We start from the raw sequence: 24,451 nt of genomic DNA on the forward strand, positions 1-24,451 counted from the left end.
TGAGATATTTCTGGTTATGTGCATTCGAAACACCAACCTTTTCTCAGCAGGCTTTTGTTGCTAAATGTAGTTTTCGTAGTGTGTTGCAGGGTGGGGTGGTCTCTTAACAGAACTGGGCTCTGTCTTTTCTGATTAATCAGCTGCCTTCCCTGCGAGAGAACACCCTGTCAATTTGCAGCAAGTTTGGAGCCTGCTGGGCTAACACACGCTCTTCAGGAACCCCCTGTGGCAGGGGAGGAGAAGGGTAGGGATGCCTGGGAAGTTCCCTGAACAAAACAGGGGGATCGGGGGGCTTGGAGCAGAAACACAGAATCCAGCACTCCCTCAACTCTTTTAATAGCTGTGCTTTTACACAACAGGAAGAAAAAAAAGTAGTAAGCCAAAAAATGTTTTATTTTATGCTTATTATTTTCAAACTACTTCCTTATTTGAAGACCATTGATTCAACCAGAATGATTTGATTGCCTTTGGCTTGGTGCTGTGTAATAAACATTATGCAATTGCGTTGCGCCTGCCTGTTCGTTGGCTCTTCCAAGGGTAGCTCAGTGAGTTTTCCTGACGCTGTCTCGTTATCGGTCTCTGAAATCACTGTGGTAGGTTTGTTTTAATTCATCGGGTGAAGCTTACTTTAGAAAGTACTGATCTGGTTAATCTACGGTTCCTTAGGTGTTTTGAGTGAAAAAAAAGGGAAATCTGTTGCACTGTGTAACCTCTTTACCTAGTTCACAGGTAGCAGGCACTCGGACTTGCTCATTTTGATCTGCTGCGGCTGCGTTACAGCGCATGAAACTCGACTGCAGAGTGTGCACTGCTTAAAATCATCATCAGTATTGCATGGCAGGAGCTGTAATCTGCGTGAACCTCAGCTCCTAATTAATGAGGAGGAAAGTTGAAATAGAAATTAAAGTAAATTAATTGGGTGTGGTTGTCCATCTCCTGAGTTACTGAAGGATGGTGGAAATCCGAGCGCTCTCCTTGTTACTTGCAGTACCGTGGCAGCTTCTGCTGAATCTTTGTGAAGCCCCAATTCCCAGCATTAAGGAATAATGCTTCTGACATGGTGTGTGCTTAGAGTTTCAAACTATGTGAGGGTCTTTAATTTTTACTACATGTTGGGAATATGAAAAGTGTATGTTGGTAAAGATGGGTAGCTTTTCTCTCAGATTGAATTCAATCAATTTCTTTTAAATACCAGCAGTAATCTTTTTTCAAAGAGATTTTTGAATTATTTTGTTTTGGCTAAGCTTGTTCATGCTGAGGATGGCAAAAGAATGTGTTCGATTTGAGCGGTTTGGAAGTTTTCATGTTTGTATACAGTCATCCTGGTGTTTGTGTTGCCTTACTAGACTTTCCCCTTGTGTAAGAAATTGTTAGTTTGATTTGTAGGGACAGGGAAATTTCAAATTTAATATAGGGAGCCTACAAAACAAGTTTGTCAGAGTTGTTAATGAAGTAAGCACTTATTCCCTTGAACAGGTAATAGCTTGATGTTGATGTAATTACTATTTTTTTTCCCCACCCTGAATATTAGGTCAAAATGGACTCTGGTTTCATTAAATTTGGAATAAACCAATAGCTATGTGGGAACGCGCAGTTGCATGCCTCACTACTTAGCTACAGGAGGCTTTCAAATAAGGACATTCTCACAGTTTGTCTGGTGTATTAATTTCAATCAGTCTTTCTGAATGGGAGTATAATTAGGCACAGCTGGATCGTGGGGTTAATTGGGCAAAGTTAGAGAGCCCATCTGAATCAGACTAACTAATCTCCAGCAGCAGCACTTCCTCATGAGTAGTGAACTCGCCTGGAGTTGCACCCCCTTCTGCTGTGACTTGTTAATTGTGATACTGAGGGGAGACAGAGTAATTCCTCAAAAGAAGGGCAAAGGGTGACCTTGGTGTGCTATGGTTTCAGACCTTCCTGACTCTGCTTCAGTACAAGCAGCTTTTGTGCTGCTGGCTGTACTGTCTTTGGGAAGGGAGAGCAAGCTGTTCCTATTTAGTCTAAGAAATTGTCGTTGTAAGAGTGGAGACATTAACCCCGCAATCCTGGATAAATTCCAGTCTAGGAGGCTACACGCTGCCTACCTACATTAGTTTGGTTTTCATTCTTGCACACTGCTCTCCAGCATTACTGTGTGTGGCAGATGCTATGGCCCAGACTAACTGTTTTTCAGCGCTGGGGGGAATGAATCTCGTGTAGTGTGCATGTTTTCGCGTATGTTAAACAGTTTGGGATGAAAGGTGTTATGACTACCAGATACTATCACCATTTTATGAGCAGGATGTCCTTATTAGATTGGAATTGATGAACGCGTGCCAAATTTTGTGCATGGTGAGTCTGCCTCTGTCGAGATGCAAATATTATGCTCAGTTTCCACGTTAAACCTCTTTTCGCCTTCATTTCTAGTTAGTGATCTGAGATTTTGTTGCAGAGATGCTGGCACAAAACTGAGCAGATTTATTTAGGGTGGCCCTTGCACATTTTAAGTGTTTAAGCCAGATTTACAAGAATATAGTCACTGATGATTCATGTTGAGATGATGTTTTTCTTCCTTGTAATGGAACATATGGGAGTACGTAGCATATGGTACTGCTGAGAAATGTTAGACGCAGAGCACTGATTTGATTTATTACACAGCAAAAAGTTTGGATTTTTAGTCTAACGCTGGGCAGAATGCTTTGTAAACAAGTCAGGCTGCCGCTTTGTATTGGATGCACTGTCTTGTGGTGGTAAATTTTCAAATAATTCCTGTAAATGAAAACAGCGTTCTTACAAAACTTGGGTTTGTTGCCGGTGCACTGCTGCAAATGTATGAATTCAATGGGTGTCTCATTAAGAGATGCGATTGTTTTTTTGAGACCAAACCAGCCTTGGATTGTATTGCCTTGCCAGTTCACCCAGCCTTCTAGCCGTCCAGGGGGTGTTTATCTTCTTACGGTTCCGTCTTGCTCTTTTGCACCTTAAAAACTGAAATCTCATGTGTCATGTGGGGAGTAGAGGTGTTAAGAACATGTAAAGATATGGTTTTCTTCCTGTCCTAGTAGCCAAAGCATCTTCCTTCTGGTGTTCTTGTTCTTTGGTCTTCTCATAACTTAGGGAGGTTTGTTTTTTTCAGCGGGTGGGTGGTGGGAGTCAACACACACCTTGATTCTTCCAGCGAACAAGAGAAAGTGTACAAAAGTGCAGCTGGAGAGATCATAAATTCCAGTCCTGCATTTCCTGGTGCTCTCCTGCATTTCTTAACTATTCATCTTTCAGGTGATTATAATCTCTTCAGAGCAGGCAGCACTTCTGCTGTGGCTTTTTAGCTCTTACTACAGTGTTACTGGAGCTCACAGGTGCTGTAGTAATACAGATAATAAATCGTTGGTCCTAAGAGTACATTAAGCTTTTTCAAAACTGATTTGAGCAATAAACAGGAACCTTAAAATGTTGTTTCTGTTTATTTTTTTTTTCCCCAAAAGAAAAACTGAACTCTAACTTACTTGTAAACATTGAAGTACTGGTTAAAACAGACACTATAGCAAATTGGTACTGCTTTTATTTCTTGTGCATTTACCTATTTTGACTCCTTCAGAAGAAGCTTCAGTATGTTGTAACCATGAGGGGGGGAACGTTTGACATAATTTAAAAACTGATCTTATTTAGTAAAAGGAAGTATTATCTATAGTTGAGGGAATTAACTAATGACCTCTTGTTACCATCGCCTTCAGGATCTTAGATCCTCCCTTTGCTTGCCTCATTCTTAGTCATAGATTGGAAAAGGAAAACAGGCTTTTTTCCCCTCCCAGCTCTTAAGTAGTTTCTCAACTTCAGATGAACTGATCGGTGACCTAAACCATGTGCATAAACTGAAATCAAGAAAATATTCCCTCTTCGCTTGCAGAACATACTGCTTTTATTAGAGCTCACATAGCACATCGACTAACTCTGGGTCCCAGTTTTAACCTGTACGTAGAGTGTTTTTAAAAAGCATTGCCTCGAATTTTAATTTGTAACGTTTTTGATCTTAATGTTAGTTGGGGTTTCAATTTGAACTCTAAGCTTCTTTCAAAAGGGGGGGGGGGGGGAAAACACTTCTTATCTGGAAAGTATGCGAGTGGCAGAGCAGATAAGATAATTGAGACCTAAATGTGAGCTGGGATGGAAACAGGCTCTGTTAAGAGTCAGGTCTCATCCGCTTTGCCACACTCAGGCGATGCTTTAATGCATGCTAATGCAATGAGTTTTGTCATCCTGTGGAGAACGCAGTGAGTTTGGACTCCTTTGCTTTTGCATTAGGAGAGTGGAGCCTGTAGCTGAAGTGTTAGAGGCGTGTTTTCATCTTCTCAGAAATTCTGTGTTCATCTGTGATGCAGACAGCCAAATAGGAGGGTTTTATGCTTTTCCTGCTTGTAACCACATTTTTCTCCTAAAGTGAGGAATAGAAACAAAAAATGTTCCAGCTTGTTGTTCTGCTTGGGCAGTTGTTTCTCATAATTGCTTGTGTGAATTTGCGTGTGGCTTTCTCGGTGACAGGATCCCCCCAGGAGCTGCCAAGCTTTTTATTTTAATTTTTTCCCATAGAGGAAGAGCTCCCGTTCTCACGTGTTTGGGGCTTGATGGTGGCCCAGGTGGGTAGGAGGGTGGTAGTTACCTAAATTTAGGAAAAATGAGTAACTACTGGAATGATTTTGTTTATGTTTTACAACACAATGTCTTATTTAGACTTTAATTAAACTCTGCTTTTGCAATTTTCAACGTGGTATTTTAGGGTTGTTTTTCGCCAAAAGTACTCAATTCCAAATCAGGTTAAGCTCTGTTTCCATAAGATCCTAGAGGCTTTTTTGTTGTTGTTGTTGCAGAATCATGGTTGGGCTTAGTCTCCTGCTGTGAGAAATACAGGCTAGGAATCAGACCCGCTGCGGGTGATAGAAGCTGTAGTCCGGAAAAGGCCCTTATTCTTTGTAGTGTTGTATTAATAAGAGAAGTAAATGTGTGATATACAGCAGGAACAGTTCAAATCCTGAAGTCTGACCAAATATTACCTCAGGTAGGTGCTCCAAATTTCAGGTGTCACCAGCCATTTCTGTTAAGGGTCCGCAGCTGTGCGCTGAGGTGAGGTTTCTGTCAGGCATCGGTCGCTTGGCGCCTCAATACAGCAGGAAGAAAGTCGCTGGCTAAAGCATTTGTTGTCCCTTTTTCCTGTCCACAGGGCAATTTTGGGAAGAACACATTATATTTTTCAGCAGTTTTATGGCTTGTTGATGTGCTGAGCCCAAGCCAGGTGGAGGTGGCCGTATGAGAGCGATGTCCAACGTGCTGGCGTTGGAGGGACCGGGCCCAGGTCTGTGCCAGCCAGTCCGTGCCTGTGCAGCTCTGCTGGTGTTTAAGGTCAACTGCCTGCAAATCTTTTAGGAAGGCTTGTATTCAAATGCTATTTATAAGACCAGACTAATTTCTTTCTTCTTAATGATGGCCTTTTTGCTGATGACAGGGCTGGAATCCGGAAGGTCTGGATTCTGAATGCCACTCGTCAGCTGCGTATCCACAGGGAAGTCGTTTGCTAGATTTCTGCCTCTGTTTTTTTATCTGTATTTAAATGGGGGGGGGAAGATTGACTAATACCTGCCTCACAAGGCTGTGAGAGCGCAGTCAGTAGCCTCATGCTGCGAGATCTCTGGAAAACACTGCAGGAATGTGCAAGGGGCTTATTATGGCTAAAGCCCTGGCGAGGAGAGAACTGGTTCCACCTGGGTTATTGTCAGACCATTCATTAAGGAGTCTTAATAGCCAAAGTGATGATAGTAGCTGCTCCTGGCTTCACCCTCAATTACCCTGGGTAGGTGCAGGCTGCTGCAACACCAGAGTGCTGGTTTGGAGCAGGACCGAAGCACACGCATTTATGTTTGAGTCCGCCCTGAGCTCTTCATTTCTGTTTCACGGCTGGATTTGCATGCAGGTCAGGCCGTAGCCTAAGTGAAGTTTGGCAGCCAGACATAGCGATGATTGCTTATTCTGCCACTAGCGAGCCCTTAGCGCCTTCTTGCCAAAAGAAGTCCTGTATGTTCAGCTGAAACTCTGCTTAGTATCTGCCTAACTCTTAATTTGCAGCATTTTCACTTAGCAAATTGAACAAAACATAAAAAATATCAGGCAACAGAACTCTTAGTAATCAATATTAAAAGTTGTAAAGCAAATATAAAAACCTCTTAAGATTTGGCAACCTTCAAGCTCAGGTTGCATGTTGACAACCTGTGACGCTTTTGTATGGATGATCCTGCTGTAGTTTTTAATTTATTTGATAGGCTGTTTCTAAAATATGTGCCAAGATCTTAGCCCTTCTGGCAGGCATTGTAATAAGCAGCTATGGAGGAGAAGGAGAAAACCTATTTTAGGAAAGACCAGATATCCCTTTTTTTTTCCAAAATGAAGTCATCTTGTCAGCCATTAATAAGATACAATTGTTAAAATTTAATAACTTTCTAAAAATTCAATAGCACCATACCCTTGAAGGCAAGGAAGTTGAGGCCTAAATCCAACCTTATTTGTGTTTGTCTTTGCAGCTTCATCTCTTCATGATTATGTATGTAAACTTCTCTGTGACTTGCCAGACTTGAAATGTATTGATTAAAATACAAAGTCAGGTTCCTACTGAAACACAAGGCTCCAGGAGCTAGGGGTCCAGATTTTGGGAGCATCAAACTATGATTTTAAATGATGAGACTGCAAGTTAGTATGAATTGATGACCATGCTGTGCAGCAGGTCCTGGAGAGAGGACAGGGCTGGAAAGTGGAAGCTTGCCCTGCTGCAGGGGCAGTGCTGCAGAATTAGGCTGGCGGTGATCTCTTGAAAAGCAAACAAACAGAAAAAGCCCCATACCACTGTTCAGTTTGACTTGCTGAGTAAATTGGGCAGTTTCGCTTTCCGTTTCTTGTGCATTAGCCCGGTCTGGCGGCATTTGTGCAGTCTGGGGCTGCAAACTGCACTGGAAGACTTGAGTCAGAAATCGCTCGCCTTCCTTTAGCTTGTGCTTTACCTTGTTCTGGAGCTTTTCCTACGGAAGACCAAGCCTGGAGGTTTACCCATTACTTGAATCTGTGTTTTTAGAAAGGATTTTATGCTTGGATTTGGAATATAAACAAGGAAAGGCTCTCTTGAAAGGCTGTTGTGTTATGTTGCGTGTTAGTTGTTTATTGCTTTATGGCCTACATGGAAAAATATCCCTGCTGTAAAAAGTAGGGAAAGGCCAAAGCAGAATGCTTGTTTCATGAGCACTGGCAATGCTGACTGGAAGGTGATGGCAAGAAAGCAGATGGGTGTTGCCAAACAGTTTTATTTCATGCTTCAGGTATACAATGGCTTTCTAAATGTTGGGGCCTGACACGATGTGATGGAAATCGTGTGACACGTGAAGTTAATTTCTAAATATTCAATCCCGTGTGTTCCTGAAGGGTGAGAATTACTTGGAGTGCACAACCAACAGCCTAAAATTAGCAAAGGAAGCACCAATACATATTAATTTTCTTCAAATAGGCTGTTTGTTTTACTTAGACAAATGAGGACAGTTTCCTTGCTTTTTTTTTTTTTTTTCCCTTTATTTTAGGCAGGTGCTTAGTAAGCAGTACAGCACAAGAGAAACCTTTCTGAGCACTGCTCAGCCCACCTGGCTCTCGGAGCCTTCCAGGGAACTTGCGGCGGCTGCGTGCAGCGTGAAACCTCTCCCCTGAAGGCCGCCGGGCTCCTGGAGGCAGGGCCTCCCCTTCCACAGGGCGTTTGCAGCTGTTGTCAGTGAAGCTGTGGGTGAGTCTCGAGGGTGCACAGAGAGGAAGTGGAAGAACTTTCGTATTTATGATCTCTGTCTTCCCAGTTGCCTTAAACAAAAAGGACGGCTCAGTTCGTGCCGCCGTTTGTCAATCCAGGACTCCTGCAGAATTGGGTTGAAGGCCGAGCATCTGGAGGAATCTCCCTCGAGGTTTTTGCGTTCCTGCACCTGAAAAGCCATGTAGGAGCTGGTGGGATGGTGAGCATGAAGTTATTGTTCTCGACTTGTCTGCCTGGCAGGAGGAACTTCCTAGTGCTGACTGCTAACGTCACCCAGCCGCAAGTGTTCGCTGGTGCTTTTAGTCCACAAGGGGGGATGCGGGGCAGAATGTACCCCCCGCCCAGCATAATTTAAGAAAGCTGTTGCAAAGCTCACACCGAGTTGGTTTAAAATGAAAAGTAGGTATTTAAACCCAGGCTTTGCCCTCAGGTGGTTATTTCAAGGCTGATGAATGGCGTTCAGCCACGTGTGGGTGCTGAGCTCTGTCACACAGAGCCGCCCCTGGTCCGAGGGGGGCTATAAGGTCTGCTTGTGGCTGTCAGGGCACTGGGTCAGTAGCTGTTACAGGTGAGTTCTCCTGCCTCCTCTTCTCGGGGGGCAAGCTGCACAACGTGGAGGGATTTTTCTGTTCATAAAGGTGTATGTGCCACCTCTTTGTTTAGAGGGCAGGGCAGAAGAACACATTGCCTTTGTGCCAGAAGTTGGCAACGATTTTGGAGAGCTTTTACTTCTTTTATACTTTGCTATCTAAAACCTCCTTTTGAGAGTGGCATGTCTCCTGCACAACTGAATTTTACTTTTGCATTATCCTAGGTTTACTTTGTTTTCTTACTCCCTCACTTGCTACCCTCCCTCTTTGTTTTATGCACAAAATGTGAAGACCAAATACACCTAAACACTGTGTTCTTGAAAAGGTAGCACATTAGGAGTTTGATCCCTGTGTTGGTAGAGCAGCAAGCTAAATGAATGTGCTTTGGTTATTTTCTGTTTTGTTTTTTTAATGAGACATCCAAGGGGAGGGAGCAAGCCTCCGAAATGAAAACTGCTTTTCTGTTCTGTGACCAGTCAAAATATTCTGGAATTAAAAGCAATGCTGGAGTAAATTGATTTTTGAACCATTTGTACGAAGAGCTCATTTTATGTAATTACTGGGGCGTGACTTTAAATTCTGGGCAGGACTTTGTGGCTTGGTAGCATCCAGTTCAGCTTCTGATGTTGCAATGAAGAAGGAAGTGAGCATGTGTGCGCCTGGGGAGGGGGAGAACGAAGCACTTCTGCCTAGCCACATAAGGTGGGAATTGCAGCTGGCTGGTTATTTTTAGCTGCTAGCTATCTCATTGTGAATGTGAATCTCTTTATCAGACAGTTTGGTAAAGCCATCAGTTCGTTTTGGAGAATTGTTTTATAGCAAAATGCACTAAGCCAATGGCTTCATCACCCCAGTTTTATTCATTAAACCTTTAAGTCTTTATGCAGGACTGGGTGTGATGTGTTTTGCAAGTATTTCTATCTGCTGGTGATTTTTTTGCAGTTGTACATCTAGAGCTAAAGGACACGAGCACAGTAGGGGCTGTGAGGAAAGATGAGACCTTACAGATCGGCCTCAGGAGCTGGAAAAACACAGAAGCTTCACTGAAGGAAAAAAGTAAAAATAATGGATTAGATTTTGCTTCCTTCTTGCAAAACCCTGCAACAATGTGGTTGCAAGGACTTCTTCATGGGGAGGAAGGAGAGCAGAAGATACCATCAGTTTCCATCGGTGTATTTTCCAGTCACTCACTGTGATAGTGATTCTTTTTGGTTGCTCATCCTGGCCTGAAAGCAGACATATGGGATGTTTCCATTTTAGGCTGTTCCGCGTAATGTATGAATAAATTCCCCCTTCCTATGTTGCTTTTGCCACAGTGGGTGAGCTTTCCTGCCCGGGATCAGTCTGTTTGACTGCACTGGCCTAAAATATCCGCCCTCTGAAAGTTCTGTGTGCTATCAGAACACTGATGGAAGAAAACATTCCAACTGTCTGGTCTCAGGGTTGCTGCTCTTAAAATGCCCTGGTAAAAATACCAAGTTCTCTGAACAAGGGGGATCCTGGCTGGCCCTTGTTTTGCAGCTTGGCTGCTACCAGCAGGGATTGTGCTGCTGCCTTCCATGAGGAATAGCTGTGAAACCATCACCTCTCATCACGCAGACTAATAAGCATCATTTGCACTGCCTCTGTCTGCTGCCCTGTCACTACAGCTCCGAAACAGCGATGGTCAGAACAGAGGAGAAGCTTTCTGTGTCCTGCAATAACTCTGGAAGTGGAGGAGCAGAGGTAGTGATGGCTCCTGGTAAAATTCAGTACGCAGTGGTGCTGACATGACAGGGGAATGCTGCCCTGATGGGGCACCAAGCAGTCTCTGTCCCCATTTACTTTCAAACCATGTGTTTTGAAATGATTTTTATACAGCTTCAAACTGTCTCATGCTGACTCAGATTGGCTGGGAATGTCTGAAGGCTTCTAATCAGAGCACGGTTTCCTCTGTCAACAGAATGGGTGTATCCTGGCTATGAGTTTTTCCCTCTATTACAACATCTCCTTTCATGTTGATCTTGAAGGATCTGCTGCTCTTGCTATCTTTTTCTTTTCCGTCAAGACCAGTTCATTCACTGAGCCCGTGGTAATGCCCTGGCTACCTGTTTGTGATGGGTCTTTCACTTTTTTTTGCTTAAGAAGCAGCATTGAGATCTTTGGTGTCTGAGTAAGAAAGATAAATGCTTTCAGGTTTTGGTTGTATAAGCCAACTCTGAATGGAAGTGCAGGAGGTAAATGACATTTCTGGGAAGTAAAAGCAGAGGTGTGTACGTGTATATATAATGGTGGCTAAACTCCTTGAGGCTTTTCCAGAACCGTTGTATAGCAATCAAGGCACTGTTTTCAGCTTTCATGTTTTATCCTCCCTCCTAAATCATGTGCCAAATGATGCATTTAGAGAATTGAATCAAGAAACCTCTGGTGATTCAAATGGAAATCTTGAATCCAAGTGTAAGGTCACCGGTTTAGTTTGCTGGAGTGTGTAGCTACAGCAGGTAATCAGAAGCTTTGCTCTTTGTGTTGGGACTGACTTAAACACACATCCTAAAGCCCCAAAACTGGGTGCCAGAAAACAGATATTAAAACATATTGCACAGCAAAATCCTAAGTTTGAAGCATCAGAAGGCTGCTGGCTGGCAATTAATTTTAGTCGTTACGTTTCGATTGGCAGTCAAAAATGTGCTGGGACTGAATTTGGTGCAGCTCTCTGTGCTGCTCATCCTGTTCCTTGCCCTGGCAGTGCGTGTGCTCCCTGTCCCCGTTGGGGAAGATAGGACAGCCCCGCGAAGGACGCTGGTTCCTGCATAGCCTTTAACATCTAGCAGGTTTGTTCAGCAGCCGACCTGTTGCTCTTTGAGATCCGCGGGGCGTTTTGTGTTTGTTTTGGCTGTTGGCTTATCGCGCGCTCCCAGTAAGGCCAGCCTCTTCTGGCGGTGGCTGATAGAGGCGTTGGGGTGCTCGGAGGGCTGCACTTGGGTCCTTTTGCCCTTAGTCTTTGGGTTGAACTCGTGCCTGAAAGGGCTGCAGACCTGCTGCAATTATAGAAATTAAATAAATGGTTAAATATCTGAATGGCTCAGACATGAAACAGGCTCCCTGCTTGTACTTCCCTCAGTGCTTCGAGGGTATTGGCCCATCGCTGATGACAAAATGCTCCAAGGGTTCTGCTCTCCTGTAGAGGTGGGGCTTCCTCTGCTCGGCTCGTGTGTTAGTTTTAAGTTTGATCCTGCCTATTTCACGCTCTGCTGGCATAAACATCACTGCTGTATTTACAGCCTAGTAGCTGGTTAGTAGGTGTGCACGTGGCAGGCTGTGGGATAATTGCCTGCAGGGTTGTTCTGTATGTGCCGGGGAAGTGGTCTGGTCTCCCTGAGAGGCCCTCGGATAGCAGCAGTGTACATGGGATGGTTTTGAAACCCTGGGTTAAAAACTCAGCGCTTGTCCTCAGCTGTTGACCAGAGGAGTGAATGATGTGCAGTGCTGAGAGCTGGCGGGCTTTAAAGCCAGAGATTTATGCAAATTACTTTTTTCTTTAAGAACCACTTCATTTGTGTTCTCTGTGTGTGTAGCAGCAGCACTGTTAAATCACGCTGTGCCAAAGACCAGTCTAAACCTGCGTATTGATCCAACACCAGCACAGGTATCTTTGGATCCTCTTTTCATCCACAGCAGGTAAATGTAGAGCTGCAATCTGAGATTCCCAATGCCTGTTAGAAATTCAGCAATTTAGCTTGGACTTACGGGTGCTCTGTGCCCTATGGAGAACGGCTGAGCTCCTCCTGCACCCTGTAAGGGCACCTCAGGGATGCTGTGCTTTGAGAGCGCTGTCGACTGAGAATTGAGGCTACCAGGGCATTGCGTGTATCCTGCAGATGTTCTCCAGGTGGAACTGGTGGTGGTGCTTGGCATCACGTGCCCAGCAGACCTTGGAGATGCTTCTGAATCCTAAACCTTGTCAGTTCTGGAAAATCAATTCCCTTCTCCTGGTGTACTCCTCTCCGTAAAAGGAGTTAAGCTTTTAACAAGACATTTTATTCTCTCTAAAGAGGAAAATAAGGCATTGTTGCAGGCAGACTTCACATAACACATACATAATTGTGTTTCCATGATGCACACTTATTTTAGCACAGTTTTTTTGCGCAGCTGTCACTTTACTAGAAAGGTGAAACACAGACACGTGATGGCCTTCTTGCTGAGTGTGTTTCCTGTAACAGCTACCTGCTCGCTTTTCTTCGGGCTCTCACAAATCTGTTTAACAAGAATGTGTTTTTTCTGTTTTTTTCCTTTTTTTTTTTCTTTTTTTCCCTGTAGTGTAACTTCAAATGTGCGAGGGCAGACTTCTACCTTTGTGTGCCCAGGCTGCTGAGTCCTTCCCCACCCAACACTCTACCCTGTTGCTTCCGAGAATTTGTGTTTGGGTTTTTGGGAAGCAGGAGGGACCTGGGATTTGGGTGGATTTACAGAGGTAGCAGAGTTGCAATATTCAGGTTTTGTATCTTCATCTAGTCTATGGTAGCACTGACTGCAGCTAGAAGGGCGATCCTGGGGATGTTGGCGTACTCTGACACATTTTGGATCTGCTTTTGGGATTGAACCCAGCCGTGGGTCGCTGCGCTGCAGGTCCGTGCCTTTGCTGCCACCAGTCGTGGTGGTCTGGCACAAACCCCTCGTTCACTGAAAAGGTTTGTGCAGGACTCCAGCTGCTTGAAGTCAAGTGTTACCTGAAAATCCCCTGATCAGAGATCTATTAAGGAAAATGTAACAGCTAAAAAAAGTCATGTTAGGCTGCACCTGGTGCTGGCAAGGGGGTTCTGTGGGTACTGAGGGGGGCACGTGTGTTGCAGGCAGCTCTGTCACCCGAGACCCTTGCTTGTAGCACTGATTTCAGAACAAGCAGCGTTTATAATGGTGTGCAAGATTTTTTTTGAACTTCTTCTTCTTATACCTAGCTTTGATATGCTGCTGCTGGCATAATTAAGCACTCGTCAGCAGCCAAGTACTGGTAGTACTTATCTTTGTCCTTGTTGATGTGCTCCTGCTAATTTATTGCATCAGCATTAAAAGCTATCCAGCTGTAGTGCTGCGTTCAGCTAAGCTATTTAGAAATGTGCATTTTTAGGTCCTGCTCAGACAGGTTCACAGATGATACAGGTATTGCAGGTAATGAGGGAGGGGGAAATAGGTTCCCATCTTACAGGAAGCGTCCTGGTTTGGGGGAGCCATCTGCTGTGCTGTGGTCGTACAGGGTGCACGTGCGAGCCCAGAAATTAATTCTGGATAAATCCATCTTGTCTCCTGCCAGCAAACATCCTTCCATGTAGTTCAGCTGGATGGGTTGGGGCGTTGCTGGTTTTTCTTGGTGCTGGTGGATGCAAATAAACACAAGTTCCCTGCATTGACAGGTGAGGATGTAACTTTGAGGTGCTCAAAAGTGAGGTGGAATTTCTCCTTTGTCCTGCTGGATTTTTATCGGAGTCCTGGTAACTCAAGAAGGCTATCTGGTGCTCTCTGAAGGTGAGACTACTACAGCTCGGTAATTAGAGCAGCCCGAGGGCTTATCTGGAAGTGTTATTAGTGTGCTCCTTGCGCACAAATGTTTGAGTTCTCATTATCAGATTAGAAGACAACCAAAAATGTATCTTAGCTCGAAGTACACAGCCTGTGCTCCAAGAGTGTGTGAATCCTTGTGGAAGTCTGACGGCCTCCCTGCTTCCTCGCAGCTGTAGAGTTGACCACGGAGTGAAAATGTCAAAATGGTCAAAACCATACGGAATAACTTCATGAAAGCTTGGCTTGGTCTTGAATTCGTGGCCAGCAAAGGACTTGTCTGTTTAGTATCTATGAGTTGAAATTAATCCTACGTGGATGGCCAAGTTGCATTCCTTCGTTAGAAGGTCATCCTGTAATTGGAGCTTCTGAAATCTGCATGGTTCCGACTGACCGGTCTCAGACCGAGAGCCCAGGTGAACTTAGGTTTTGCTCATTGCAGTCCTCGTTCTTCTCTAGAAACGTGTGAGATGGTGATGGTCTGTTAGGGCAGTAAGGGAGGTGAGTGTACCCGGGGTGCTTTTAAGCCAAGGGCAGATGGGGGCTTGCTCCCGAGGCCAGCCTGGAGGCGGCTGCTGCTCTGAATTTGTCCTCAGAGAGGTTTTTGGGGCCCTGGCATCAGGGAGAGGAAGAGGATGGTGCCTGGCAGTGTGAGGGATCTCGCTGTCAGCAGGGTGGATGTGAAGCCACCGGGATGCCCTGCAGGTCAGAGAGGGTGGTGTATGGAAAATGAGGCATTTCTAGCACAGTGCTTGGGAGAAATCAGAAGGTGAAAGGGCGTTTGGTCTGCCCTAGCTTCATGTAAGAGTGGAGCTGGGGGTGGTGAGCTGAGATTATTTAAAGTTTGGGGAAGGACAGGCTTGGCAGGAGATTATACAATTCATAATGCAACACTTGACACAAGCAAGTGCTACGGGGCACTGAAGTTGTGCTGGACATTTACTTTCCTCCCTCAAAATGTCCACAAATTAATTAATTTAAATGAGTTTCTTTCTTCCAGTCTCTTCTGTCCTTAATGTATTGTGCCAGAATTTATGCTGCATGCAAACTAAACTCGACAAATATTTTCCCAAAGTAATTTTTCTAATTGCAATCTCCTATTAAATCCGCAGCATGTCAAATACAACGTGCGTTTATTGATAGGAGATACTTCTGATGGGCGTGGGTGTGTGCACACCGGGATCGCTGCTCCAGTCCTTGGCTGCCTGACTGCTTCCTAGAAAATCAGGGGGAATTTCTGACCATGACTCGTGGTGGCAGCAGCAGATGCTACCTGCTCCGGTTCTGGCAGTCCCTGGAGCCTCCGTGAATTGAGTGGTGGGGACTCGAAGCTATCTTGGGGGTAATGTTAATGATTACACACCATTACTGTCCGTCTCTTTTAAATGAGGATCCTAAAGGGAAGTCTTTGTAAAGGTTGCTTTGTCCCATTTCCGATCATTAGCACTACTCTGGAAGAGTTTCTGCTCTGAGGTTTCATTTTCACCCTGCTGTCACCACGGATTGGCTCCAGTGTTAGTCCTCACTAGGTCTGAGAAACCTTCCCTGTTTTTCTTTCCTAATTTTGAAACTGTATTCAGCTTTTGGTTTCTTCCCAAATACATACAAAACTTGCCTGAAGAAGTGTAATCTCTTGGCTAAGGTACGGAGTTGGATTCTCTCATAGTTCTGCTGCTGGTGTCGCCTTAGGTTCACAATGCCTGAGATACTGAATCCACAAAATAGGGCTATTAATATGTAGATGAGGCACCAAGAGCTAAAACAGTGCTGGAGACTTTCAGAAACCGATAATTCCGTGATTTATTCATAAAGCAGGCAGCGTAACTCTTAAAAATTTGATCAGATGCCAGTTCCTTCAGTAGCCACTCCATTCAGGAACCTTTTTATAGCTGCGCTAACATCTCTGAAGACTGTTGGGCTTAATTAATGTTTAAGGCTCTCGAACAGAACATGTCATAAAAAGGGAAGCTTTCCGAAGCTGGCAGAGGGAGGCAGGCAGGAGTTTTGCTTCGGGGAGTAGGGAGGAAAAGGGCACACGAGTGTTTGAGTTGAGTAAGTTTGTGGCTGTTCTCTCTCTTCAAAAATATCCCATTGATTGGGCTGTTTAGAGATGGACTGTGCTCAGCACAGGAATTGGCAGGCGTGTGCATGGAGTCCTTCACGTGAACTGCCTTGCCAATGCGTACAAACTGTTCCAGTCCAAAAAAGAAAGGAACGGCATTGCTAAGTGTAAACCCCTCCAAAAAAGTGCATTTCTGTGGTGTGAGTCTGGATAAGCTTGGTAAAGTCGTCATGAAAATGTTCCCCACCAGGCGTAACAGCTACATTTCTCACCTGCAAAACCATATTATCTCAAAGGTCAAGCGCAGAGAACCTGTCTCTGGGAAACGAGCATCTTCCTTGTGCATGAGGCTGTTATGCAGCCTAAAATGAGTCTTTTCCCATCAACACTGACCTTTGCCTGCACAAATAAATGCCTTCAGTGCAACCCATACCACCATCAGGCAGCACAAAACCTGTGTCTGGTGGGCACGGCACGTTCAGTGCTTCTGCTGCTGCGGTAAGGTTGTGTGATATCCTTCATCAGTAGGTGGCTTTCATGTACTGAAAACATGCTCAACAAACATATGTTAAAACCAAAACAGCCATAAACCCCTCCTGTCCCTGCTGATCCTCCCCAACATGTGCGTTCTTCCCCAATGTCTGATTTTTTAATGGTAAAAGATTAAGCGGAAGGGACCCTGTAATCACAGGGTAGGAAAGGTTGCCTAAGTGATTGCAAAAATCTCCCTGGATGGAAAAAATTGGATTGTTTCTGAAGATTTATCTTAATCTCATGAAGGATGTGCTGTGGTGGATGTCTTAGAAGCTCCCCGCATCTCGAACAGCTGAAATCAGACAAAGTTCTCCATACCCAAACAGGTGTAGGTCTGGCTTGTGGGTCGTTATTAGGTTACGTGAACAGAGAAACAAATGAAAAGTGGTAAAAGAGCAGCTTTTAATCAGCGCTCATGATAGGAAAATGACTTTGGTCTGTCTGAGTAGAAAGCAGAACTGGAACAGGCTGACAGAAATGAATGACTTTTTCTGATTTAAGTCCAACAACGTTGCCTGCAGGGGAAAATACTTCTGGCAGAGAAGATGCTAGTGATGAAAGCTTTACTGGAACAGTTAAGCTTTAGATAAAAACCTCATGTATTATTTAATCTCCATTTAGGCTTTTTTTTGCCTGGTTAAAAAGGTAACAAGTAGGGTATCAAGATCGTATCAATGAATGAGCTTTAGATGCTTTATTCAGCGAAAAGCCCATCTTGGTTTCCTCGAGAAGTTTAATGCCTTAATGGCAGGAGATTTCAGATTGCTCTGATACTGGAGTTACACTGCAGCCTTCACAAATCGCTGTTGTGCTGCTGCTGCCGAGCCAGGGTTTGCAGAAAAGTGTAGTGGAGGGTTTCTGAGTAGAAAATGGGGGGTTTCTGTTGAAATCAAGCTCTGTAGCATAGAGATATGTAACGATGCTCCCTGTATCTGGTGGCCTTGGTCTCTTTATTTTGGTGCCCCTCCCAGAGAAAACCTCGTTACAGCAGAGGATACGAACAAGTGCATAACTGAGGCCCTGCTCACACACTAATGTTAACTTGCAGCAATGCAATCTAAATATCCAAATCATCCAAATAAACAGAGCTTTAAGTGGACAAGCGATGCCTGGACGTGCCTCTTGAAATCCCTAAGCCATAGCTGCTCCCGCTGCTGCCTTTTAACACGCAAGGATGGCAGGGCTCAATCTGGTCTGCAGGCTCAGGGACCTTGCTGTGTGCCCTTATCGAGAGAGGAGGAACCTGGCACACTGCAGCGAGGCTCAGGGATGCAAGTGGTAAGATTTCAAGCATTCGAGGTTTTGATTTTGAGGTCTTAGCATTGGTGATGGTCACAGGCAACTGTTTGCTGGTGGGGACCAGCAAGGACCAGTGCTGAGCTGCAGCCTCACGAACTGCAGCATTTGTGGGCTGCTGGGTCACACGCTGTGACCTGGCTCCATATTTTGAGGTATTTTGGTGTATTATCCATAGCGACCAAACTTCAAGGAATAACCGGTATTCCCGGAGTATCCTCGGAATAAGCTGGACAGTTCCAAGGAGCTGTAGAAGGAATTTGTGTGTTAGTTGAGAACAAAACTGCAGAAGGATAAAGTGGTTTTTCCTTTTCTTTTAAGTAAGTAAAAGGTGTCACCCCAGGCATTTATCACAGAAATGAGGAAAAAGACTCTGGACCTATTTCCTGTCTTCATCTGTTGGTCACTGTTGGCGTTGTTGGAGTGCGCTGAAGTAAGGTGCAATAGAGCTGCAGTATTTGGCAAGGATCGCTTCTTATCAGGAGCAATAAATACCTCAGGCAGTCCCAGGTTGCTTTAGGACTGAGGTGGAAGTGTTCTGTCTTCCACTGTAATTGTCTGAGCTTTTAATTCGGGTCAGCCTTGCATTTGATATTAACAAATTACCGAGTTCACTAAATGAGAAGGGTTTTTTTATATTTAATATAAAACCCCACATTTTTTATTTCTATCTGATTTTGCAGTTGAAGTTTTGAGCTGAAGCTTGTTACCTTTTGGGTATGTTCCACTGCTCCAGCTCTTCTCAGAGGGCAGAAGGAAGAACAGCTCTCCTGTTTCCCTATTTCGTTTAATGCATCATTATCCCATATTTATCCCCTGTGTAAGCTGGCTTTATTTTCAGAACACCTTCATGTCGATGCCCTTCCCTACGTCTGGTGCTTTCCTTTCCTGCTTTATTTCTGCTGCTTTCTTCCTGTAGCTGATGTGGGGTACTGTGTTTGGGCAATGCCATATCTTTGTTCCTTCATTTCTGCTGTGACATTAGTCCTTCTGGCATAGCTCTGTCGTTGTATTCATGCGTCCTGATGCTCCATTTGCCTTTTCGACTGCCTCTGTGCACTGAGCAGATGTTTTTGTAGAGCGCTCTGTGCCAACCCCCAGGTCTTTTTCCTCTGTGGTTACACGTAATTTAAAATTCAGCAGCGTGTGCGAGGAGCTGAAAATATTACTACTACTGGAACAACCCTGCTTTTAGAACGTGCTCATTTCATCAGTCGCTGTTCTGCTTCTGTTCTGCTCAGACTTCTCAAGTCTGAGCCAGTCAAGATGGTCCTGGCTGTGGTTTTGACATAATTTCATCACCTCTGCCATGAGGGAGAGTTGTCTGTAAGTGACCGAAACCTGTGCTTTGCTAAATTTAATAAACACGTCTGTCATTGCTCTAGATGCCTTCTCAAAAATCCCAATCAACTAAACAGCTATTTTGGTGACATATCACAGTGGTAAATTATCATTAGAGCAAAAATAATTATATTTTACAGCAGTCTCTAAGCGGTCCCTGTGTAGTGCTCGCCATGAAGCCTGAATTTTGTGGCTGCTCAGGCACTGGGACGTGTGCCTGCCAGCATGGGCTGCAGTTCCTTGCTTACTGCTTACACCAAAACACAGCTATTCCCAAATTCATTTTCTTTGATATCCTTCGTGTAATATTTCTTATTTGTCTGACCTGAACTGATCTGTTCCCTCCTACAGCAGGAAGTCGCATCGCTGCCACGCCGTTACCAGTGCGCCTTTGTCCCTGTGGCCGCCTTCCCAAATCCTGACACCTTTCACTTCTATGCAGGCAGGAAATAATCTGAGATTTAGGCACTTCCCGTACAAGTTGCGCCAGCACTTGATATCTTCTGACTCTCCCCTCCCAACACCTTTCTGCTGTAGGCTGTGGAGGTTTTCAGATGTTTCCGTCAGGTCGCTCAGCGACCAGAGAATTCAGCTGCAGATTTGCTGCTGATTTATCAATATCCTTGGTGTCTCTGGGACATGGGTTTGCCATTACTGGGAATTGCAGCACGCAGATGCGCTCCCTGTTCTTGCTAAAAGCCTGCTGATGTGATCAGCAGGGCAGCTTAACGTTCTGAGACATTAAGGGATGTGCTAAGGAAATTCACATTTTGAATTTCAAGGGGAAAAAAATGTAAGCATAACTTATATAAAATGAGGATTAATGTCAGCTGAACCTATACAACCTATACGTTGACTTTGTGACTGCAATGCTTAAAAACAAAAGGTGGGTACGTTGAGGCAAGGTGCTTGGCGCCCTGCATGCGCTGGTCCAGGTGACAGCTCCTCTTCCCTGCCTGCTGCTGCTGGGCCCCTCTGGCTGGAGCCAAGCCTGTGCTGGCCTGGGGCAGGTTGTGAGCTGACCTGCGGCACATTCAGCTTCAGCATCAGACTCCAGTGCCTCCTGATGCAGATGGTTTTCCCCTCCAGTTCTCATTTAGACTTTTTTTTGTTTCAGTTAAAGCTGCTAAAGGTCAAAAATCCGCATTAAACTAGCGCTAAGGGCCAGTTTTGACCTGATAAATCCCAAGAAAATAGGAGTTAAGGCTAAAATCACAGACCTGGCTCTATCTGTTATGAAGGTATCGAAATTCAAGTCTTAAAGGTGCTGTATGTCCTTACATAATAGCAATGATGGTGTGATATGGTAAGACGTAATTTCAGTGTTAACTCAGGATTTTTGTTCGCTAAAGCAAAGCACTTGAGTGCAGCCGTCTTCTAGAGTTGAATTTTTTTCAGTTTTATTCTGGAACTTGTAATTGATACGGTTGACAATATATTGAGTTTTTTTTTTCTTTCTTTGGTGGCATGTGTAATCTGCACCATGCTCTCCTGCCTGGTTGGAGCCATTCATCATTGCTGGTTGTACCACAGGCTGAAAGCCGATGCCATTCAGTGTGGGCTTTGCTCGCTTTCTCTCAAGTCTGAGTGAGAACACAGGATTTCTGTCTTCAGTGGCTTTGAAAGAACTAACATATCCTTAAGCCTTATATTCTAACATATTAACGACACCATTATTTTCTTAGCTTACTAGTTAAGTAAATTGAATTAGCAAAAAGGTGGTAACTGTATGCTAATGACAGGAAAACAAAGTGTGCTGTAACGCTACTGGGGAGCTGCCAGAGCGTTCAATAACCAGGCAGGAACCTGCTCATGGAGAGAAAACTGTGCGTAGGCTTCAGGATGAGGTGCGTAACACCCTGCATTTGGATAAACAGGTTGCCTAAATTTGACACATGTTGATGGATGCAGTGGTGTGGAGTTGTACGAGTGGCTGTGCTGGTATAATGGGGAGGGAGGCTGCTCGGAGCGATTCACAAAATGCAGATAAATTTCTGTGTGAAAGTCCTAGGTGCTTCTCATGCCTTGCTGGATTCAGCTGGAGGTATCCAAAGCAGCATTAGGCAGGGATGGGCATATAATTCAGTTGGGTTACAAGGTAAGTTTTTATCTGAATTAGTCAAAACTCCTTGACTTGCTGCAGAGCTGTGCTCCTGAAGCCTAAACTTCAGCCTGGAGAGTGTGAACTCCCAGAGCCGTACCGCGGTGTTTCTGGGTTGTGATCGGGTGCAGGGCTTGGCAGGAGGTCTGGAGCAGTTTCAGGAAGGGTGGGGGTGTCAGAAACTTGCATTAGTGATGCAAGATGCCTCCGATCTGGATGAATGTGCACGTTAGTGTGCCCGTTGCATAATGAAGCCGCGGTGGAAACAGCTGCTGTAGTGTCTTGAAGTCCCAAAGAAGGAATGAGTTGATGGAAAAAGCCTCCTGCACCTATTCCAGTGCCTGTGCTTGTCCTCCTTTCATCCTGGCAGTGTGGCGTTTTTTGTCCTGCCCCTTCTGGAAATAATCTGCGTACGATGCATGAGTTTGTATAGCACGAGAGGTGAACCATGCCGTGTGTATTTCTCTGAACTTGTAAGCCTCAGACCATTGGATGTGTCCTCAGTTTCTTCTCCGAGCTGACCTCCTGCTGATTGCTTTCTGAAGAATAGCAAACAAATGCAGAGCCTTCCTGGAGCCTCTTCTAGAGCTGTTTATTCAGAGAAAAGCACGGATATTGTCCTGCGTGTGAAGTGGAGCAACGTTCCCTGCCTTCTGTATGTCCTGACATGAAAGCACCTGGATGCCTTGGTTTTTAGTGGAGTTATTGAGGGAGGGGAAAGATCAAAGCAAGTCCCTTTTCAACCTTTCCTCAAATGCTTTTTTTGACAAGTAAATTTGCGTGCATTAGTGAAAAGTATCTTTTCTGTGTTGAATTACCTTCAGGAAGTGCCAGGAGAGATGTGAATTAGGATTGGTGACCCCAGCAATGTAAAAGTTCCTCCCGGCGTGCTAGGTCTATAGCACAGCTCTCCCTCAAACGTAATTGCCACATGGTTTTTATGTGTTTGTTTGTGCTTTTCCTTACATGAACTGAGAAGATGGAGAAAACTTGTCTGTTTATTCGGTCCAAAAATAGACAAAGCCATGAGGAATCCCTGGAGGCTCCGGAGCAGCCACGGCCCAAACTCACCAAATACAAAGTGGAGCAGCGGTGCCGAAGAGCAGCCCCTGGCCTTTTTGCTGATAGTGCTGTGGTTCAGGCACCACGCCCTCGGGCACAGACGAAGGACACAGCCTAGGGACAGGAAGCAGAGTGAGATGCCTGCTAAAATCATTTATTTTTTGTTGGTATGGCCAGGCATTGTCACTCGCATCGCTCGGTGGTTGGTTCCTAACCTGGTGAGATAGGAGAGGGCTTTGGCAAGTGACAAGGCTTTTTCTTTCACCTGTCATCCCATCCCAAGGGCTTAGTGAACCCGATGAGTGTTGGGGATGGTGTTGGGATGAAGGAGGCAGTGCAGCAGCCCCAAGGCTGCTTGCACTTGTCCAAGCTCCAAGGGCACTCAGCGATGACTAAATCCCCTCCTGCTCATGGTGATGAGGTAATACAGAAAGGAAAACCTTGGAACACCTATGTTTATTCATGAATATGACACCTGTTTGCTTATATTCCGAACTTAGGGGTCTCAAGTGGCATTTTTTGAATGTTCCTTGGGCCAGAAAAGCAGTTTCCATCCCTGGAGGTATTCAAAAGCCATGCAGCTGTGGTGCTTGGGGACATGGTTTTGTGGTAGACTTGGCAGCGCTAGGTTCATAGTTAGGCTCTGACCTTAGAGGTCTTTTCCAACCCGAGTGGTTCTGCGTTTCTGTGATCAGTGCTGGGTGGAGCAGCAGAAGGAAACAGATCACCTGCTGCCTTTTCTTATTCCTATGCAGAGAGAACCCCCCTTCATTTGCTTCCTGATCCGGAAACCTAGATTTTATTCCGAGTCGCTGTGTTCTCTGGGTGACCTTCAGCGGGTTATTTTGTTTCTCCCTTTATCAGCTTCTGTGTTTTGTAAAGCCTGAGGGCATTGCCCTCACGAGCTCTGAGGGACAAAGTACGTGGACACCCTGGCGGGTTCCAGGTGGCAGCAAAACCGCATGGCACAGCTGGTGCTGGACGTGCCACATCCCAGCCCGTGCCTGTGCGACCTGGCTTTGCGGTGTGCTGCAGGGACTGCCTTGGGTACTTTCTGCCGAGGTTTGGGGTTTGCAGCCCCCTCCAGCCAGGTGGGAGATGCCTCCTGAAGAGCCTCACCTGCCTCCCGTGCACCAGGTAGCTGCTGGTGTGATGCAGTAACCCCAAAACAATCATTTTCGAAGCACACACTATGTCCGGTATGGCAAAGCATCTTTCTGCTGGACAAAGGCAGCACAGTGCCTTCTATTTCTTTACAGATTTTCAGCCAGTGCTTTTTCAGAGGTCAACTGCTCCCTCCCGCTATGCAATTATTAGGTAATGATGACATTTTGGCCGTTAGACATCCATATTTTTCCTTCTGTGTGTATCTTTTTATTACTAGCCATAAAAAATGCATGTGCTAGAAAAGAATAAACTTGGGAAGCCAGTGGGTAAGTCATGTAATATTAATGACTGATTCTGTCTTGGCTGATAGATGCTAGATTAAATTTGTCTTCCTTTAATAATAGGTTTCTCACGTGTAATTGAATTTTTGTGGACTTTTTCTAAATAAGCTTTTTCACGTTCAATACCACTTGTGAAGCAGATGTGGAGCACCTGGATGAAACAGATGTAGGCATTTTTTAATGATGTGAGTGTGGAAAAATTGCCTTTTATATATGTTAATGGTTGCAGCCGTGACTGTAAATAGGTCAGGAAGGGAGCGGGATGTGCTTGAGTAGAACAGACTCGCTGAGGGCAGACCGAGCTGAAATGATAAAACTGAAGTAGCCAAAAAGGCTGTTTCCTAAAGCGTTATCTCTGGCTGGCACGGAGGGGAGGGAGGCAGGAAGGAAGGAGAGCTCTGAAAGGAGAAGTGCACGCAGGGAGGGATGTGTGGGGCTGGTGTGTGCTGGGCAGCGGGACCGGGAGCCCTGGGGAAATGGGCTGGGGGCTGCGGGTGGGGTGGCAGCAGTGTGGGGCTGGGGTCCCGCAGCCTCCGTCGCCAAGCCTCCTTGCTGGGGAGGACGAAGAGCATGCACCGTGCCATGCAGTACTCTCCCGTGGGCCAGAATGGAGAGGTTTGGTGTTTTAATAGTAAGCTTGTAATAAAAACTCACAGAGCTTTAGGATTATGGAAAATT

General features: G+C 45.1%; 1 protein-coding gene and 1 long non-coding RNA gene across 8 annotated transcripts in view; one reads left to right on the forward strand and one right to left on the reverse strand.

The window, feature by feature from the left end:
- TAOK3 (TAO kinase 3) overlaps window positions 1-24,451 on the forward strand; it is an 81,965-nt gene that overhangs the window by 1,683 nt on the left and 55,831 nt on the right. The window contains exons 1-3 of one of the 7 annotated variants that reach the window (XM_084538724.1): window positions 4,154-4,253; window positions 7,590-7,786; window positions 7,906-8,006. The exons of 3 other annotated variants lie outside the window; for them this stretch is intronic. The gene's annotated coding sequence lies outside the window, so the exon portion shown is untranslated. Of the gene's footprint in view, window positions 1-4,112; window positions 4,254-7,589; window positions 8,007-11,427; window positions 11,563-24,451 lie in introns of those variants that run through there. 3 more of the 7 variants (XM_084538722.1, XM_084538723.1, XM_084538726.1) reach the window with 3 other exon arrangements.
- LOC311446026 lies at window positions 3,884-7,392 on the reverse strand. The gene is made up of 2 exons (XR_014698715.1): window positions 5,031-7,392; window positions 3,884-4,414 (listed from the first exon to the last, which is right to left on the reverse strand). It is a non-coding gene; the product is annotated as an uncharacterized lncRNA (long non-coding RNA).

Source organism: Aythya ferina, assembly GCF_964211825.1.
Source record: "Aythya ferina genome assembly, chromosome: 17".
NCBI lineage: Eukaryota > Metazoa > Chordata > Aves > Anseriformes > Anatidae > Aythya > Aythya ferina.